Genomic DNA, 19526 nt, shown 5'->3' on the forward strand with positions numbered 1-19526 from the left:
ATTAATCGAAACAGACCCCTGTGGAAGCATTTTCTGGCTAAACAAACATTTTGCTGGGGGAAAAAAAACCCCTAGCCAGCTCAGCTAATTGTCCTTCCTTTGGCTGCCGTGTCTAGTCTGATTGGAGGCTGTTTAAAATAAGTCCCATTCACACAGCACGAGGCACAATAGGGCTTCAATTTCAGCTGGATCCAATATCTATAATAATTCTCATTTGATAAAACCGCCCCATCCATCCCATGCCAAATGCCTTTGTATCCCCTGGCCCGGAGGTGGTCCCATCATCAGTGGAACACCCAGGGCTGTCAGATTTTAATACCAGCTTCTCAATTTGAACATAGGTTTTAATTGCTTTAATATACTCCTTAATATGCTGCAACATTGGAATGGATTGCACTGGATAATAGCTGCAATAAAGGGTGCTTTGCATTTTTAAAAACTGAATTTCTAATACCCTGCTGAATATTGATGTCTCTCCCTGATAGTTCCTGGATTTTGAAGCGGCTTTTTCCCTCCAACAACTGTCCCAAAACTTTTGTAAAATCAGGGTTCTGTCATCGGGGAATCTTACGTTCTTATCTAGGTATAGACACCATAATAGCTAGGGCGGTACAAAATTGTTCTTGACACGTTAGCCCGAGGTCTGCATTGCCGAACAATGACGATTAATAGCTTCCTCCCCAAACGCACAGACACGACATCTCAAAGTGCCATCTTTGGTCCATCTTGCTATTTCTCTGTGTCCCTTCCTTTCTTCGGGTTTTGTCTTTTTTTTTTTTTTCAAGTCACTGCTTGCTTTTTTTATCTTTTTTGCCTTAAAGTCCGTTGGTTACTATGGAAACGGTGTCATGTACACGGATGAAGTTTGGTGCGCTCCAAAGGCACAGACTCAAGTCGCTTGAAATCATCACCTGAACTGTATTCCGGAGCCTGGGAAATGAACATGCTGAGGGGATGGTGTCCGTGACCCTAGTGGAGTCGTGAGCAGACCGAGATGGGGCCTTGCAGGGGGTTGGTGTAAGGGCGTGAGGACCCACAGTTGTACAGGGGCAGGGCTGAAGGCTGGACAACAATCATCAGTACTAGGGATCCCCCTGGAAGATCACCCTTGGCTTCAGACTCACCACGAAGAAGTTCTTCCAGACAATCCTGACCACACGCAGCTCTGAATTGAGCCTCCAGGCCTAAACCCATAGCTGCTGGCTGACTTTATGACGTTGGCTCTTCCTCCCCCAGTTCCATCCAGAGTCCCATTAACCAAGGCTACAACTGGGCTCAGTCCCTTCCTCGTGGCATTGGCCACACGTGAGGTGTGCCAGCTGGGAGGGCCGCAGGCTTGGCTTACGACTAGATTTGTGTGGGGGAGAGGTGGCCGCTCTCTGAAAGAGGCAGACCCACTTTGGCCTGACTGCTCCTTTTCTTAACTCCATTATCCCCGGTTTTAAGCCCTTGTCTGGCCCCCTTCCTGGGGTCTTGGCACCCTTTGGAGGGGTGGCTTCGAGGGACCTTTGGGGCTGCTTGGAGTTAGTCACGCTCTGAGGAACATGGCTGAACGGGAGCCTTCATCTTACCTCAGGAATCCATCTTTGGTAGTTTTGGTGGCTCGGCTCTGAACCTTCTCCAATTTGCCCACCTCTGACGCCTCTTGACAGCATCCCTTTAATTAGCCATGATGTGACTCAGGCCCTTTGAAGCCCTCCATCCCCTCCCATGGTTATTCCCAGCTCCCCCTTCACTCCCAGCGCTGTGTGACCTTCACAAAGTTCAATTGATCCCCTGGTGAGCCCAGCGAGGGCTCTCTTCCTCCCCCTCTCCCTACCAGGCAGTCAAACTCGGGTTTATTGACAGGGCCGAGGCAGCCCCTGGGCTGTTCCAGCAAGCCGACCAAAGCGGGCGGCAAAATAATTAGTTGCTGAGGTGTCAGGAGCAGCTGTTGAGCTGACATCTCTCGTTTGTGGGTGTCAGCTTCAGCCGGTCTCTGGCTCCCGCCGAATTATCAGCCGCTTGCTTGACGCTGTGATTTTCTGCCAGGCAACCTGGCGTTCTCCCACGGAGGAATAGCAAAAATCTTCTCGCTGCCCTTTCTCCATTGCCCTTTGCTTTGGTAGTCTGCTTCCCCCTTCCCTCCGGTGTGTGAGGCAGGGGAGGGAAGTGAAATATCCCAGGTGTTGGAAGAAAAACTCCCTCCGTTATCCCCAAGCCTGGAGCCAGTCTCAGCTATGGGGCAGTGCCAGCGAGCAGGGAATGCAGGGTCCCTTTTTCCCCCATGCAGCTCTTTTATTCCCAGGCAATTTTGCTTCTTAAAGACCTCCCGAGAATCACCAACAGACGCTCTGCTTAGAAGCCAGTCAAGCCGCTGTGCCGTGGCGGAGGCTTTCAAAGAAGCCCAGGCGATTTAGCTGCCATGAGCCTCAATGGGCAAGGGAGTTGAAATCCCCAAGGCTGCTTTGGTAATCTTGGCCCTAGCAAAGCAGGATTTCCTCCCTCTCCAGTCAGTCGCTGCCGGCTTCACGGCTCCACAGAGAGCAGGGCCGGCCCACAGTTCTCCATGGAAATTAGAACAGCCCAAAAGTACAGCACAGAGGCTCAGCCATCGTGTGTGAGTGTGTGTGGGGGGGGGGGGTTTCAAGTTGATTCCTTTAGAAACAAAGATTCTGAGCTGACGTTCAGCATCTTCCAGCAGCTTCCTGTAGAAATTTGTCGCACTGGCTTTGGCAAAACTTCCCGTCCACACCCCAGAGGTGGCCGCTTGTCTGCCGTGCCGTGTGGGGTTTGCAGAGTGGCGGATTGCTGGATACTCGGTCATTATCAGCTCGGCGCAGGCCCTGCTCCTGTGTCTCCGCTGTGAGGTTACACGGAGAGGAGTGATCTCGGCAGGCACTAACGGTGGCATCACACCCCGCGAGCGCTGACTTCAGAAGGCGGCAATAAGCAACAGGCGAGCAATTGCTTCAGCAGCCAGGGTCTTGCCATGTAGCCTCTGCTTGGTCATTTAAGCAGGAAGCAAAGCACAGCAAACCTGTCTCTGTGCAGACCGCTTCCTGAGACTTTATCCCAGGCCCCAGAAGGCTTGTTACATTTCATCCTCCCCTGACGGTTATGGCCCCAGCTGACGTCGTATCCTCCGGCTGTGACATCACAGGCGGTTGCCATGGAAGTGATTATGACTTCACAATGTCAGAGTGGTTTGACACCGAGAGGGGGGATTTAGCAGCCGAGCCAGTGCATTCTTTAGAAAGACAGAGGGCTTGTGCTCAGGCAAACATCTCTAATAATAGCAACAAAGGGGCGGGGGGGAACAAACCCCGGGAGGAAGCAGACAAAGAATCGGCAGGAGGGACGAGCCAAATTGCCTCCAAATGAGATACAAGCCAGCGTGATTTCTGAGGGCACGGAGGGGCTGGGTTCCTGGTGGGCATCTGTGCCTTCCGCCCACGAGCCTGCCAAGTGCACTCGGCCAGGGTTTTCCTCCATGCTCACACAAGGAAAACGGGCTCGGGGGGGGCTGCTAAGGGTTGTAGTATTGGCTCTTTCATTCTTCACCAGCTTGTTTAATGCCCCTTTGCGGGTCTGACGCTGTTCATCGAGGCCAGGGTTGTGGAAGTACCAGGCACAACCCACGTCGAGCCTGGCTCCTCAAGCATTTGAGGACTCAAAGTCCATTCAAATTACCAGTGTACTGTGGGCAGCTGCCTCATGGCCGGGGGAAGATCTGCAGGCCCCTGCCTCCACCTCCCTTTTCGGGACCCCTTAAGAGTGCCTCACAGTTCTTCCTCATGGCTATCACTGCCCCCCGCCCGGCTTGACAGAGTCTGCCCACAGCCACCCTCAAGGTCCCCAAAGAATGCCACCGGCACAAGCTCACACTCAGCTCTGGCATCTCCTCCCCAGCGCTCATCTTCCATCTGTCGGCTCTTCGTGAAGCTGCTGCTTCCAGCCTTCTGGCAGTGGCTGTACCAGACCCACTTTCCTCCAACCAGGGTCTGTGGCAAGAGCCTCCTACTTCTCTGCAGCTCCTGTCTGCCACCGCTTCCTCTCCCCGTTCCTTGTAAGGAGCGAGAGAGCTGCCATCAGGCCCCATCCAAGCTGCTGTTAAGGCCTGGGTTGGCTGGGGCAGTTTCAGGCCTAATCTGCCTTGTCAAACATCCTCTTGGTTTGACGTGGGTGTCTCCTCAGACTGCTAACCGCTTTTAGTTAGATTCCTGTGGAATCGGAGTCGGGACTCCCAGATCAGTAGAGTACCTTAGACGTCAGCCAAGCAGGAGTGGTGGCCTTGAAATCAAACTATGTTTTAAAAAAAAAGATTCCGTTCTTTGCATTCCTCTCCCTTCCCTTGCAAACAAAACAACCACAGGGATGGGGTCAGGTCCAGGACCCAGTTTGTGTAGGTACCGCTAATAAACAAGTCTCTCCTCGTTGCTTAGAACATCATATTCTCCATCCCGTGGCGCGCTGCACACGAAGTCTGCGTGTAAAACCACCCCCCCCCCCTTGGGGTTCAGCCGGTGGCGCAAAGGGATCCAGTGCTGGGCACCACGTTTCAGGAAGGATGTGGAGAAATTGGAGAAGGTCCCGAGAAGAGCAACAAGAATGATTCAAGATCTAGAAGACATGAGCGATGAGGGAAGGCTGAAGGAACTGGGCTTGTTTTGTTTGGAAAAGAGAAGACTGAGAGGGGACAGGATAGTGGTTTTCAGGCACCTTAAAAGGGTTTTACAAGGAGGAGGGAAAAAAATGGTTTTCCTTGGCCTCTGAGAACAGGACAAGAAGCAATGGGCTTAAACTGCAGCAAGGGAGGTTTAGGTTGGACATTAGGAAAAACTTCCTGTCGGGGGGTTAAACACTGGAATAAATTGCCTAGGGAGGTTGTGGAATCGCTATCACTGGGGATTTGTAAGAGCAGGTTGAACAGACACCTGTCAGGGATGGTCTAGACGGTACTTAGTCCTGCCATGAGGACAGGGGACTGGCGTGGATGATCTCCTAAGGTCCTGTCCAGTTCTAGTATTCTATGGTTCTATGATCAAGCACCACTCGCTGTCCAAGAAAGCATGCTCTCCTGGTTACGGTGCTGCACTGGGCCTCTGGAGCTCTGGAAGTCAACTCCTAGTACTGCCACTGCCTCCTAGCGGGACCTTGGCCAATTCACTTAGTCTCTCTTGGCCTCAAGTCCCCCACGGGGGAGTTGCAGATAATACTACCTTTGTCTAGCTAGATTGTGGCAGGACCTCACTCTCTGTTTCTACACCACCTAAACCAAGGGAGGTTTTCTTCTTCTTCATTGGACCCCCTGGATGCTCAATGCCTGGAAATACCAATGACATTGTTAGGCGGGGGACGGTTTGTCTGGCTACCCATCCAAATGTCTCCTAGCCACCTGTGGTGCAGCCCTCAATCCCTTAGTGGCCCGATCATCGGCTGGTGTACATTGATAACATTCCTCTGAAGTCAATGCTAGCTTGCGCCAGCCTGGGATTTGGCCTTTTCTCCGTGCTGCTGTATGTAAAACAAGTGAGCAACTCTCTGTTATGTGGTGACCCCCGAGGCTTGAGAGAGTGGATATTAAAAAGCAAGAGACCACAAAACTAGATTAAAGTGTATTAAGTATCTAGCTCCAAACATCTTAGATTTGTTTGTAATAAAATTCACGTTGTTTTAAATTTCTTGCTTGTAATATGCTCTTGGAAAGCCTCCCCCGCGGTGATTTTTGTTAGTTTACATAGCGGTGTCTCTAATCTGGGGCTAATACATTTCCCCTCCAGCGCTCTCTGGTGTCCCTCAGGCCTGATGCTGTCACAGCTGGTATCAATGGAGTCCCTCCCATCCCCACCACTGCGCTTGTCATGGGCAGAGAGAGAGGCCCTCTGTTCAGAATGGGACGGCTTCCGTAGAGAGACGAGCCATAAGTGAGAGCAGTTAAACAAGGTGCTCACGGTGTATCGGAGTGACTGTGTATGGATCCCTGGCCGTGAGGCTGCCACGGGTGGACAGGTGTGCCAGGTCGGGCCGACGTTCGAGAGGCTGTCCCTGGGAGATCACCGAGCACTGGATTTTGGGAGAGCTGGGAGGCCCCGCCGCCAACGATTCCAAAGTACGTTTTGTAGAACCGGAAAGGGCGAGGGTGTGGAAAGGTGATTCTGCCTTTTCCCAAAAGGCTTCTATGGCTCTATTGGCCATCTTGGGATGGCGTGTGTGAGAGACGCTGTGCGAAATCCAGATCCTGCTCTTCCCAAAGCTCTTCTCCCAGCTGTCCCTTGTTCTTCACTTCTTCCCGTTGATTTCCCCTGAAATCCCTGCAACTTTTTCATTAGCATTTGACTCAATATGCAGCCCGACGTCCATTGAATGACCCATACTCGATGGTCAGCCAGAGAAGTGCATGCCTCCTGTCTGGTGGAACCGAGCTGAAGGCAGCTTATCTCTAAGTGACCTGTCTTTAGCTGAAAGGCTTGAAGAACATAATATCCAATATACAGACATATCATATCCCCTGACCGTATGGTCTACACGTACATTTTGCAGGAATGATGCTGACCAGAAGACACTTTCCGGTAAAAAGTCTCGAGGATCGCCGTATTAGTCCGTAACTTTAAAAACAATGAGTAGTCCTGTGGCACTATATAGAGAGAGAGCCATTATCACTTTTAAGGGTAAGACCCACTTCATCAGATGAGTTGGAGCGGAAAATAACATAATCCAAGATCTATATAACAGTAAAAGAAACACCTCGTCAATTGTAGGACCCATGTTAAGGAAGCTGATTAAGTGGGCTGAATGTGTCTGTAATAGCTTTTGATGTGGAAAAGTGGGTGTCAAAAGCAGGGGAAATTGGCTTTGTAGTGCGTTCGCCAGTTACTGTCTTTATTCTGGTCCAGGGTAACAGTGTCAAATTTGTAGATTAATTCCAGTTCTGCAATCTGTCTCTCTAATTGGGTGGTGCCATTCCTTTGTAGAAGAATGGCTACTTTAAAATCCATGATTGGGACTAAGGGGGGATAGGGCAGAGGTCTATAAAATTATGACAGGTATGGAGAAAGAGACTAAGGAAAAGTTATTTACTCATTCCCATAATAGAAGAATGAGGGGTCACCAAATGAAATTAATAGGTAGCAGGTTTAAAACAAACAAAAGCAAGTTTTGCTTCATGCAATGCACAGTCAACCTGTGGAACTCCTTGCCCGAGGATGTGGTGAAGACCAGGACTTTAACAGGGTTAAAAAAAGAACTAGATAAATTCATGGAGGTTAGGTCCTTCAGTGGCTATTAGCCAGGGTGGGTAGGAATGGTGTCCCTCGTCTCTGTTGGAGGCTGGGATTGGATGACGGAAGAGGGATTGTTTCAAGATTCCCTCTTCTGTTCACTCCTTCGGGGCATCTGGCATTGGCCACCATCAGCAGACAGGATACTGGGCTGGGTGGACATTTGGTCTGACCCAGTCTGGCCGTTCTTATGTCCAGTCAGGTTAAAATGTTTCCCTACAGGTTCGTGTGTGTTACCATTTCTGATGTCTGATTTGTGTCCATTTATCCTTTGTCATAGAGACTGTCCAGTTTGACCAATATCCATGGCAGGGAGGCATTGCTGGTACTTGATGGCATATCACGTTAGTGGATGTGCAGTTGCATGAGCCCTTGACATTGTGGCTGATGTGGTTAGGCCCTGCGATGGTGATGCTTGTGTAGCCGTGTGGACAGAGTTGGTAAATTTCTGGTCAATTCATCTGTTAACACCACATCCTGTGACTCTGGTGAAATTTGTGCCCTCTGCCAGTTGGCAGGAAGAGGTTCTTGGGGACCTGTTCCCAGACTTACCTTTATGGAACCGTGCTCAATTTGGCCTACTAACAGCATTGCCTGTCCACAGCAAGGCCCTAAGCTCATGTCCAGCTTGTGGCATGGGAGGGAGTCCTCTGACTTCAAACAGACCCCTGTGACAGGGCGCTCGCCCTGCACTGGCCCTTTAAGGGCAGACCCCGGCCTGAACCAGGGCTGGGGAATTTAGCCCAGCTGAGGCTGTACTAGCCCATTAGGGCCCAGCTGGGCGCTATAATAGAGAATGGGCTGCTGCTGTGGAGGGGAGCAGTGAGAACCTGGCTGCTGAGGGAGGAGGAGGCTCCCTGGAGCTAGGGCAGGGCTGGGGAGGCCAGGCAGGGCTAGGGGAGCTCTGGCCCGCAAATCCCCAGACTGCAGGGCTTGAAAGAAGGCCCGCTGGAGGAACATCAACCCCCGGAAGGGGGGCTCAGAGACAGACTTGGGCACTGCCGGAGGGCAGTGTGGCGAAGAGGACGCCGCAGCCGGGAGTAAAGAGGGGAGACACCACCCCAGAGAAGGCACCCCACCTGCCAAGGGAGCCAATTCCGGAAGACAGACGGCAGGGGGATACGGTGGTGAGTGCGAACCCCCTCACAACCCCTCAGACTTCAAGCTAGCGAGACAAGACCCAGTTCCACAATGGATTTATGCACCTAACTAAAACAGAACCCCCCCAAAATGTGTGTCAGTAAGAGTATGTCTACACGTACACCCTCTTTCGAGAGAGGGATGCAAATGAAGCCGGGATTTAAATATCCCGTGCTTCATTTGCATATTCACGTTATGGCGCTATTTCGAAAAAACAGACGCTGTTAAGACGCGGTGATTTCGCGAGAAAACCCTTCTCTCGAAATAACTGGTAAACCTCATTGTATGAGGAATAAGGGTTATTTCGAGAGAAGGGTTTTCTCTCGAAATCACTGCGTCTTAACAGCGTCTGTTATTTCGAAATAGCGCCATAACGTGAATATGCAAATGAAGCACGGGATGTTTAAATCCTGGCTTCATTTGCATCCCTCTCTCGAAAGAGGGTGCAAGTGTAGACATACCCTAATTTGCTCACTGTGCCCCAGCTGCCCAACTGACGGACACATAATCAAGTGCCCCGGACCAGACGACATGTCCTTGTCCAGAGTATGGAGCGGGGCTGGCTGTGAGCCTAAATCTAGAAAGAGAGGCAGAGCCTTTATTTCCTAGGGAGGCCCTCGATGTCTCTGGTATTTCATCCTAGAGAGGCTGACGTGCTGAATAGACTCCCAGACAGGCAGATGCCATTTGAAGTCTGGGTTTTGTCTGTAGCCTGCAGCCATGCGCTGCTCCTAACTGAGAACACATTAGTGGTTTGCATTCCAAATCTGATTGTCGGAGACAGGCGGGAGCCCTTGGAGAATGGTAAAAAACAAAAACAAAGAGAGAGATTTCAGGAGCTTAGGCGATGCAGAGCCCTTGTGCCAACGTTTTCGTCCAGCCCTCTCGTTACAGGAATTATATCGTCTGTGTAGAAAACATCCCTCAAAGTCCCATGCCAGAACGTGAGGAAGGTTGCACAGCAAAGCGCTCCAAAGTTAGGAAATACCCCCTTAACTCTGCCCTCGTGTGCATGCTGCATCGTACAGTCTTTAATGCTGTGAGCAGCATTATCCAAGGTGCTCCTGCCTCAGTCAGAGCATGGAGGGGTAGCGCGCCCAATTGACTGCATCTGCCACTCTGACAGACGGACCCTGCTCTGCTCCTGCCTGGCGCTGCTAATCCACAGCTGCTGCTGCCTTTGCCCATGACTCTTGGGGACACCCAGACCTGGCTCCTCTTGCTGGACTATAAGTAGAGTTTGCATTTGCATCTGGATCCGAACATACCAAACCTTGGGTGTGCCCAGATCCAGCGGTTTTTGTTCTGTCCCTTGTGGGTATAGTCAGGCGCCTCTGGTGCTCAGAATAATTAGTGGCAAGGGGCACGTGCAGACAGCCTCATGTTCTGTCAGTGGTCACCAACCAGTCGATCGGGATCGACTGGTAGATCTTGGAGCCTCTGACAGGTGATCCTGACTGGTTTGGCCAAGAGGCGATCAAAGGCCACACTTCAGCTGCTCCACCCCCCACACTGCTGCATATCTCCTGCCCTTTGCTTTGGAGCTGTCCCCCACATCTGTAATTGCTGTTCAGGGGCCAGAGGAGGGGCGCTGATGTCAGAGTGCCCCCTCGGACCTCATCTCCACAAAGCGGGGTGCGGAGGGGAAGCAGCAACAACAGGACTTGGGAGGAAGTTTGCTGGCTGCCTTTGGGAGTGGTGCAGGGCCAGGATAGGGGTGAGCCTGCCTTAGCCCCATTGCACAACCACCCAGGAGCCACTGGAGGTAAGCGGTGCCCTGCTGGAGCCAGCTCCAAACCCCTGCCCCAGTCATGAACCCCCTCCAGCATCCCAAACCCCTCCCCTCGCCCTGAGGGCCCCCCCAACCCAAACTCCCTTACAGAACCTGTACCCTACACCACAACCCCTGCTCCGGCTCAGCTCTGAGCCCCTCTCTCACTCCAAATCCCTTATCCCAAGACCAGAGCCTGTGCCCCAACCCACTGGCCCTGCTAGTGAAAGGGAGGGAGGATGGAGTGAGCAGGGGCAGGGCCTTAGAGAGGGGGCACAAAGGAGGCGGGGCCAGGGTGTTTGGCTTGGAGGTAGATCCTGGATTGCGCTTACATTCAGCAACGTGATCTGGTGCTTAACAAGCTTGGAGACTCCTGCTCTATGTCCATAGAGTAGATCTCCGCTCCATGGAAGCCTATTTCCCATGTTCTGCCTCTGCTGCCACCAGTCAGTGTGCTCCAGCTCTGGGTGAGTTCCCCAGCGGCAGGAGGACACTGTGTGGTTGTGACGTCATTGTCGGGTTTATCCCCACACGCCCCTTCGGACCAGCCGACCCCTGGACACAAAGAATAAGGCTCCACATGTGAGTGGCACTTGGCTGCAGAAGTAGCCGATGGGAAATGAGCAATGGGAAGAAATCGGAGAGAGAATGACATAATAGGACCATGTCTATGCTTACGCAGAGGTCGATGCTGTTGTGGTTGATCTTTCGACATTTGATTTAGCGGGTCTAGTAAAGACCCCCTAAATTGAATGCTGAGGGTGCTCCCGTCGATGTCGGTACTCCTCGGATCAATTCCAGAGCTTGGATCCTGCTTGTCGCGTTTGGCTTTGGTTTAGTTTCCATCCAGACCCAAACATGGCCAAAGTTTGGGGTTGCGCGAGGAGGGAGTATTGCTTGGCATCCATCTTGAGTTGTGGGTTTCTCCAAGTGTGAGCTGATCGTGTGCAGATTTATAGCCCCTGGAGAGCATCTGTTAGTATCACAATGCTGGGGAAAATCTTCCTGCTCTGGCTCTTAGATTCAGCTCCTCCCCCACATCTCCCGTTTTTGCCACCACAAGCTGCCAATTCCCTGCGCTGCAGATAAACACTCCGGGACACCCTCTCAATTTCCCTCTGCATCAAACCCCCTCCATTTTTGGATAAAACATAAAACCCAGGCTCTGCATCCACGTGCACAGTAAAGATCCGCTGGCACATGTTGCAAGAAGAAGAAATGTAAGCGTCAGTCCCTGGAAGAATCCTTGCTGGGTAATTGCAGGGTGCTGCCTAAATCAACCCTGCCATGTCGGGGAATTCGTCTGCGCTCCTGCCCCAAAGTGGCTATGGAGTACTGCTGTGTGCCAGTCCAGCTCGGACGTGAGAGCGTTCCAGTGGTGGAGGAAGGATCCTTTGTCTTGGCACATTAGTTTGTAGAATGCCTTGGGATTGTGGGGGGGAAGTGCCAGTCCCATTACAAGGGCCCTCCTCTGGTGGGTCGTGTCTGCATTCTTTAGGCCAGGACTACGCTATGTGATAAACTCGATTTAAATCGCTGGAGTCAACGTACCTTAAATCACATTTCGCAGGCATCCCCACTGTGGGAGGTGGATGGGCAAAACTCTCCTGTCACTGTCCCTTACTTCTCATGGCCCCATAGAGTACCTGGATTGACAGGGATGCCATCGGAGTTTGATTTAGTGGGGCCTTCCTAGACCCACTAAATCAAACCCTGGAGGCTCAATCTCGAGAGCACTGATCTTCCCATAAGTTGGTTCTCAGGTGTGTTTTTCAGCACCTCAGGCCAAGTCACACACTGTCTCTGTTACCCAGACTGGGAGATGCAGTTCACCAGGACCTGTTTCTCTCTAGCCCTCCCTCGGCTTTGATCTTTAAGTAGCCTAGCCCGGAATCCTGGCCAATGGGAGCAGCGGGGGGCGGAGCCTGGGAGTGGTGGGAGGCATGGAGCCAAGTAAACGCCTCCCATCCCCTTCATGTCCAGATCTCACCCCCCCATCCCACTCTCACACCCATACCCCACCCCGCTCCTGCACCCTCCCGCCCAGACCCCTCACCCACACCTTCCTGTTGCTTCTCCACTCTGCTTCCCCCCGCTGGTCGCTCAGTGCTGCCAGCCTCTCCCCCTATCCCCATGGTGCAGGGGAGCAGACCTCGAACCTGCCCGGAATAGCAGCAGGAGCCCAGCGGCCCTCCCCTGTCCATTGCACAGCTGGGCTGGGGCCAGAAGCACCGTGGGACCCTGGTGGAGCGAGACGAAGCCTGGAGCAGCCAGTGCCTTCCCACCTGGCCTCTGCTGCTTGGCGCCTGGGCGGGAGGCTGTGGAGAGGAGCCCTTGGCGGTGGTGACGGCAGGCCCTGCCTGCTGCGTGTAGTTACCTGGTGAGCTCTTTGCGGCTGGGCCTGTCCTGTCGTCACATGTTTGTATCCCGCCTAGCACCACGGGGGAGCCGCGCAGCTCCCACTGACACACACCAGCTCGGGACCCCCGGCGGGCGCGCTCCGCGTTTCCGGGTGTGTGAATTCCGCGGATCACTCCAGCGGTGCATTTCAGACCCTTCTTCTGCGGGGGCTACGCTCCCCCAGCTGCTGGCCTGGGCTTCAAGCCAAGACCAAGTCGGTGACACGGAAAGGAGTGGTGGGAAGCGATGCGAGGGGACGTGACGCAGAGTGACAGGAGGTAACCGAGCGACGGGCCCTGGAGGTTTTTCACCTTCCTCTGTCGCATGGGGCACGGGTCTCTGCTTCTTGGGGTCTTTAAACCATCGTCTGAGGACTTCAATATCTGAGATAGGTGAGAGGATTATTCCAGGAGTGGGTGGGTGAGATTCTGTGGCCTGCGTCGTGCAGGGGGTCGGACTGGATGATCATGATGGTCCCTTCTGACCTTAAAGTCTCTGAGTTGCATGTCACCGGCCCCGTGCTAGGAACAGGCTGGGGAATCGCCTCCCCGAGGAGATATTGAAAATTGAGGTGGACTAAGCCCTGGAACCAGACAGGGGGGCTACTCCTGTGTCGGCCCCAAGCGGGGGATCAGGCTCAGAAAAGCCTGGACAGCGAGTGTTGTTCTAAGGTGCATTCAGTAGTGGTCCCCGGGGTATCCCAGCGGAGGGTCCCCCGCGGGTGGGCTGGGCCCTGCCTTTGGGGCAGGAACGGGCCATTACCTTTCGGCGGAGGGGGAATCTCGACTGCGCGCTCTGGGAGATGCATCAGTCACTTCCCCTGCACCTTCTTCAGCCAGACAGCTGCTGCTCCCTGCCCTCCCCGCCCCCGTCTATCTCCTGGCTGCGTCTGTGCTGCGACAGCTGATTACCGGCACCGGCTGCAGAGGAGATAAACGCTGCAGCGGGAGCAGCCCGCCGGTGGCTGCGTGACACCAGGCCCACCCCTGCGTGCTCCCGCAGCCGGAGCGAGGCCTGTCTGGAATGATCCGGGACCACAGGCGTGGACCCAGCAAACCAATTCGCCTGACACTCGCTCCTTCCCCCGTCTCTCCAGCCTCCACGGACAGGGCCTCCCGGGCTTCCCTCTCCTCGGAGACACTCCTGTTTTCTCCCTTCTCCCGCGATACTCGGCCCGTCCTGGCAGACAGCAGGGTGGCAGCCTGCAACGCGCCCTGTGGGGCTTCCCTTCGACTCTCTACCCCAGGACCAGTGTTCCCCCCGTGTCCCCCACCCCGGAGCAGCGTGAATTCCTGTGGCAGGTGTGGGGGCAGAGGGTCTGAGTGTGGGAGGGGGCTCAGGGCCTGGCAGAGGGTGCCGGCTGGGGGGCCGGGACAGGGTTGGGGTGCAAGGATCTGAGGGCTTTGGCAGTGAGGGGCGTTGATGGGTTTGGGGTGCTCCGGGGCTGCTGTGAGGAGAGAGGACTCCCCCAGCTCTCTCTCCTCAGCTGGGGTGGGGCGTGAAAGCACCTCTTTCCTCCGTGGCAGCTCCGTGGCTGGGGCTGCAGGACAGGCACCCTTGCCCTGGCCCCGGGGGGGGGGGGCGGAGCTGGGAGGGGGCTGCCCCGGCTACCACGTTTGGGCCTGGGGAGAGGTGCCACACTCAGGCCCATCCCAGGCCGGAGGCTGAGCTAGGCCGGGGCTCTGCGTCCCTCCTCCAGCTGGCAGTGGTCGCAGGGCTACCCAGCCTACAGGGGACGTAGCCCAGTACCACCCCTCCCGCCTTGAGCCAGGTGGGCCCGTCCTGACACTGCCTCAGGTACGTGGGTGTCACAGGGCGCCCTGCCCCCCTTGAGAGCCACACAGCAGCCTCAGCGGTCGTCCCCGCTCCAATAGCAGCCTCCCAGGCTGGCCGCCTCCGCGCCGTCCCCTCAGCGGCTGGTGGATTTCTCTGGGCAGGAATTAGGTCGGTGCCACCACAGCTGTAAAGGGCAAGGGCTCCCTGGGGAAGACGCTCCTCCGGCGGCTAAGTGTAGCTTCCCTTTTTAAAGGAAACCCAAGCCCAATGAATATCCGAGTCTCTGCTCAGCTGCGCTGGCCTCCGGCCCCTGCCCTCTGCGGCCGAACCGCTCTGCCTGTCCCACGGGCCGTGGCTTGCGCTGGGCTTGTCACACTCGCCCCGGGGTAGCCCGGGTTTGCAGGAGCCTGCCTGAGGGCCGGGAGTTGGACTTCTTGAGACCCCTTCCCCCCCGCCACATTCCTCTGACTGCAGGCTGTCCTGTGGACTTGGCAGGAACGTTGGCCTGGGGCTGCGTCCACCTGGACGAGGCAGGTCATGTGAGGCGGGTGCTGGACTGGGCTTTGAGGGACCTGCCCTCAGTTCCTGGCTGTCCCACAGGCTCCTGTAGGGCTAGGCTCCACAGAACCGGCCCCGGCCCCGGCCCCGGCATGACTTTCAGGTGCCCTCACGAGGCCTAAGCTGCCCTCTTGGCGTTAGGTGCCCGCGGGGTTTAGTCTGAGGTGGAGGGAAAGGATCCCTCCCCCTCACACCCTCTGCTTCCGCAGGAGAGACCGAGGAAGCCTTATGGGGCCCGCTCTGGTTGGTGAGGCCTGCGGGTGCTGGCGAATCGGGCCCCACAGTGAGCAGGGCAGAGGGGCACTGCCCTGCCGCAGCTTTGTGCCTCACTCACAGCGGGGGCCAGCCAAATGCCAGGCCTGGGGCTGCAGGTGCACGCTCAGAAGCAGAAACGTAGGCGGCCAGGGACTGGGACTGCGGAAACGAAAGGCACGTGGGGGGCAGCTGAGCGGAGGCTTGTAAGTCCCAGTGGGGCCCAATTCTGGGAGTTAGGTGCTTTTGCCCTTTTGTGACTCTAGCCCTTAGCTGCTTGGAGCCTCAGTTTCCCATTTATAAAATGAGGATATTGATGCTGAAGGATAATAAATTCTGTGGGACGGCTGAAATAATTGGACTTTAGTCTGGAAAAGAGAAGACTGAGGGGGGACATGACAGCGGTTTTCATTAATCTAAAAGGGTGTCACAAGGAGGAGGAAGACAAATTGTTCTCCTTGGCCTCTGAGGACAGGACAAGCAGCAATGGGCTTAAACTGCACCAAGGGAGGTTTAGGTTGGACATTAGGAAGAACTTTCTGTCAGGGTGGTGAAACACTGGAATAAGTTGCCAGGGAGGTTGTGGAATCCCCATCTCTGGAGATATATAAGAGCAGGTCAGACCTGTCAGGGATGGTCTAGACAGAGCTGGGTGAGGGCAGGGGACTGGACTTGATGACCTCTTGAGGTCCCTTCCAGTTCCAGTGTTCTGCGCGGTCTCTCTCATCTATTTAGACAGGAACCTCTTCAGGGCGAGGCTCCCTCTTACTATGAGTCCATACAGTACCCAGAGTAACAGGGCTCTAGCTGCCACTGTGCTATAAGTAACAGCAGCTTGCATGTCCCCCAGTGACTGTACAGAATGTATCCAGGAATCACTCCCAGTGCCCCCCAATCTCGCTAAAATGCAGCTAGCTCTGGGCTAGAGCGCAGCAGCTGTCTGCCGGCACAGAGCCACAGTGTCTAACTTAGGCCAGGCGGTGGCTAGTCAGTGAGAATGCTTGGCCGGCAAAGCAGAGCCTGATGGGGGGTGTAAACCTCCCACCGGATAACCAGGGCAGGAGCCTCTGAGTCATTAGGCCAGTGGGTAGCACCTGGTGGGGTATCGGCCTAATGGGTGATCACGCCCAGCTGGGGAGGAACTGGGGCTTCACAGAGGAAGACGCTCAGAGCACTGGGCCCAAGCCAAGGAGGGGATCCGAGCCAGAGCGAGTGGGAAGTTTCCTTGTGTGGGCGAGAGGCAGAAGGTGGGTGGTCCTGAGCTAGAGGAGAGTAGCTGAAATTCCCAGGGGAGCTGCACAGAGGGTGGGGGGCAGGGTGCTTGTTCCTCTGGTGGCAGGGAGTGAAGAAACCCGCAGGAAGGGGAGACAGCCTGGGGAAAGGAGGGAAACTGATTCGGTGGGGGATCCCAGCTTAGGAACCCTGTGTATATGGGGCAGGGCTCCCCTCCTGGCCACATGTGGGGTGACAGGAAGCCCCTGGGGAGGGCGATGGGTACTGGAGACCCTGAGGAAAGGGGCCCCTCCGGCCGGAGTCAAGGGTGGGAGACCCTGTGGTGACTTGTTTTTGCCAGACTGTCCCTCAGGAGGGGTGGCACCAAATGTAACCTAGACCCCCCCCCCCCCCTCCAGGGACCAGAGCGGCTGTCGGGAGGAGGTGCTAGAGCAGGGCAGCCGGCTATATGACGCCTCGACACAAGGGGGTGCGGCAGGGGCAGTACCTAGGCCCCGGCTGAAACTAGGCCAGGCTGCTGCGCGAGGAGGGGCAGTGGAAGCACCAGGCTAGACACGGTGGCTCCCTACTGGGGTGCGGGACCTTTGCCAAACGGCGCCTGTTCTGGACCCTTGCAGGGCCAGCGACAGCAGGAGCGGGAAGGATGCGTAGAGCGACGGGAGTGGTGAGCGGCGAGGGAGAGGCCGTCTGTGCGGAGCAGAACCCAGCAAACTCGTAAGTGCAACGTGTAGCAACGTCCTAACCGCTCCGGTGGGTGTTTTCAAAGCTGCGGAGGGGGTTGGGCTGTGTGGGTTCCTTCCCAACTATGGGACTTGCTCAGGTGGCTTTATCTTTGCTGGCAGAGGCAGCAGACAGGCCCTGCTAGATGCAGGCAGCCAGGGAGAATCCCAGCCTTCGGAATCAGTAGCGCCACCCGCTGAGGCACTGACATGGAGCATTCAGAGGGTTGTTTTTGGCCTATGTGGCGACTGGCACTTGCATAAGAACGTGTCCTGTTCTCATCACTGACCGTACCATCCCCAATGTGTACCTGACCTGCTAGGAAGCAGGACTAGTGGTCCGAGCAGGAGCCTGGGGGCCAGGACTGACTTTACTCCTAATTCTGATGCTGAATTGCTTGGTGGGTGTAAGTGGAGTATATTTGACCTCTTTGCCTCAGTTTACCACAGGCAACCTCACACTGGTTTTCTAGCGAGAGGTTCCCAAAGTGCGCTCAGCATCAGAGCTGCTCTCGGTCTCTAAGTGGTGGTAACTTGCGGATAACCCAGCCTTTGTGACTAGTGTGAATTTTAACAGGTGCTTAACTACCTGACTGTGCTGCTCATGAATCTGTGTTCTCCCCGGCCGCTGTGAATAGGGTCTAGAGACGATCTAGAACACTCCCTGGTTTTGTAGAGAGGAATCTGAGACGACATGCGTATCTGTTGCCCCCATGTGCCCCACCCTCCCATACCTTCCCCAAGGGACACCTAGATATCAGCAGTCCAACCTCCAGTTTCTGCTGTGGGCCGCGTCTTTCTACCCCCTCGGTACCGAAAACCTGCAGCGCTCTGGAAATCCGGGTTTAAGATCACGTGAAAACCAGTAGCATAAGGGAGGCTGCTCTGATTCGCATTGATTCATTGCCCAGTTGCGTGGGGGAGAAACTGCAGCGTGTGGATTTATTTGCCGGCCGTGCAAATCCCAGTTCGCTCGTGGAACGACAGCTCTTCGCAGCAGGCGTTCGGGCCAGTTTGCTTCGGAATACGCTGCAGTCTCTGCAGAGCTGCGTTAGCCTGGAGAAAAGCCCAACCATCGCTACTAATGTAGGTTCTCCTTCTGATTCACCCCTCGGCCTGTTCGTCTAGTGAGTGTGCGGCTGCCTGCCTGGATCCAGACTCAATCTGCCTTGGTTTTGTAGTACTAATACTGGGCGTGAATTGGGCTATTTCTCTAAGGCACGGCGGCGCTAGGGCGTGTGTACAGCTGACTGGAGGGCAGCTAAGGAAAATGGCCCCTTCTCACACTGTTTCCCAAGGATTCAGGAAATCTTGGTTGGAGTCAACTATGAGGATCTATGGTGGGGTGGGGCCAGATACGGACCCCGGCTTGTCTGGATCCAGGCCCTGGGGCTCAGGGCTCATCCCCCCAGAACTGGAGAGCCTGCACTGGCACACCAGTCTCTGCTGTCCCCTGCCCGACTGATTTTTCTGTGTGTGAGTGGCCCCCGACCCAGAAATGGTTCCCCACCCTGATCTAGGGCCCGTGACATGCAGAGGGTCAATCTGTATCATAATGGTCCTTCTCTCAGTCTACAAATCGAAATGAATTCGGGGTTGGAAGCGAATGATCCCTTACCTTGAAGGTGCATGTGTATTAGATGTTCTTCAAGTCAACGCAAAGAATCAGTTACCCAGATACATCGCGTCTTACCAAAGGTCTCTCTTGGGATAGCTTAATGGCGACAAGGTGTGACAAAGCAGGGATTGCATTCACTCTGTTTGCTTTGTTTCATGTGATTTCTACTGTCCCATCGTAACCCCAGGTGCGTGCCTCAGTTTCCCTGGGCACTGCGCTACTATCTAGATGGGGATGGGAGTTCCGGGTGTGACTCACTGAAGGGGGTGCTCAGGCTGTCACGTTAACAATGGCCCAGACTCACGGTAAGCTGAGCCTGGGAAGGGTGTGTGACCAGGTGACACCTTTTTCCTGGGTAACTGAGGCACACCCGCAGGCAGTGGAAATCATATGCAACATAACGAAGCGAACAGGCTGACCTCAATGCCCACTTTGTCATGCCAGGAAACATCTGGTTTCCTTGTGCTCTCCAAAGTGTCTGCACCCACCTATTGTCTCCTGACTCATGGACTGCAAAATCTTGAGAGAGGAACCGACATCTTCTGTTGGTGTAGTGCCTGGCCCAATGGGATCCTGGTCGGTGATTAGGTGATTTCACAGCACAACGAATAATCGTACTAGACTGACATGTGCTAACCAGGTTTGAGGACCCGGGAAGCTTTGTACACCGTGCCCCTCTACTGCCAATACAAGTCCTGCACTGTCCAGGCGGAGGGCATTCTCTGGTGTGCATTGTGGTACCTGCTTTGCATCTCTGCAGGCTTGAAACACTTGTAAATAAACGCAATTCCACTCCCCAC

General features: G+C 54.8%; 1 protein-coding gene across 1 annotated transcript in view; it reads left to right on the plus strand.

Annotated features, from left to right (window-relative positions):
* The first annotated feature begins 6698 nt into the window (after positions 1-6698).
* TNR (tenascin R) overlaps positions 6699-19526 on the plus strand; it is a 242698-nt gene continuing 229870 nt past the window's right edge. Inside the window, exons 1-2 of the mRNA XM_075936914.1 lie at positions 6699-8386; positions 17007-17103. The gene's annotated coding sequence lies outside the window, so the exon portion shown is untranslated. The remainder of the gene's footprint in view (positions 8387-17006; positions 17104-19526) is intronic.

Source organism: Pelodiscus sinensis, chromosome 9, assembly GCF_049634645.1.
Source record: "Pelodiscus sinensis isolate JC-2024 chromosome 9, ASM4963464v1, whole genome shotgun sequence".
Classification (NCBI taxonomy): domain Eukaryota; kingdom Metazoa; phylum Chordata; order Testudines; family Trionychidae; genus Pelodiscus; species Pelodiscus sinensis.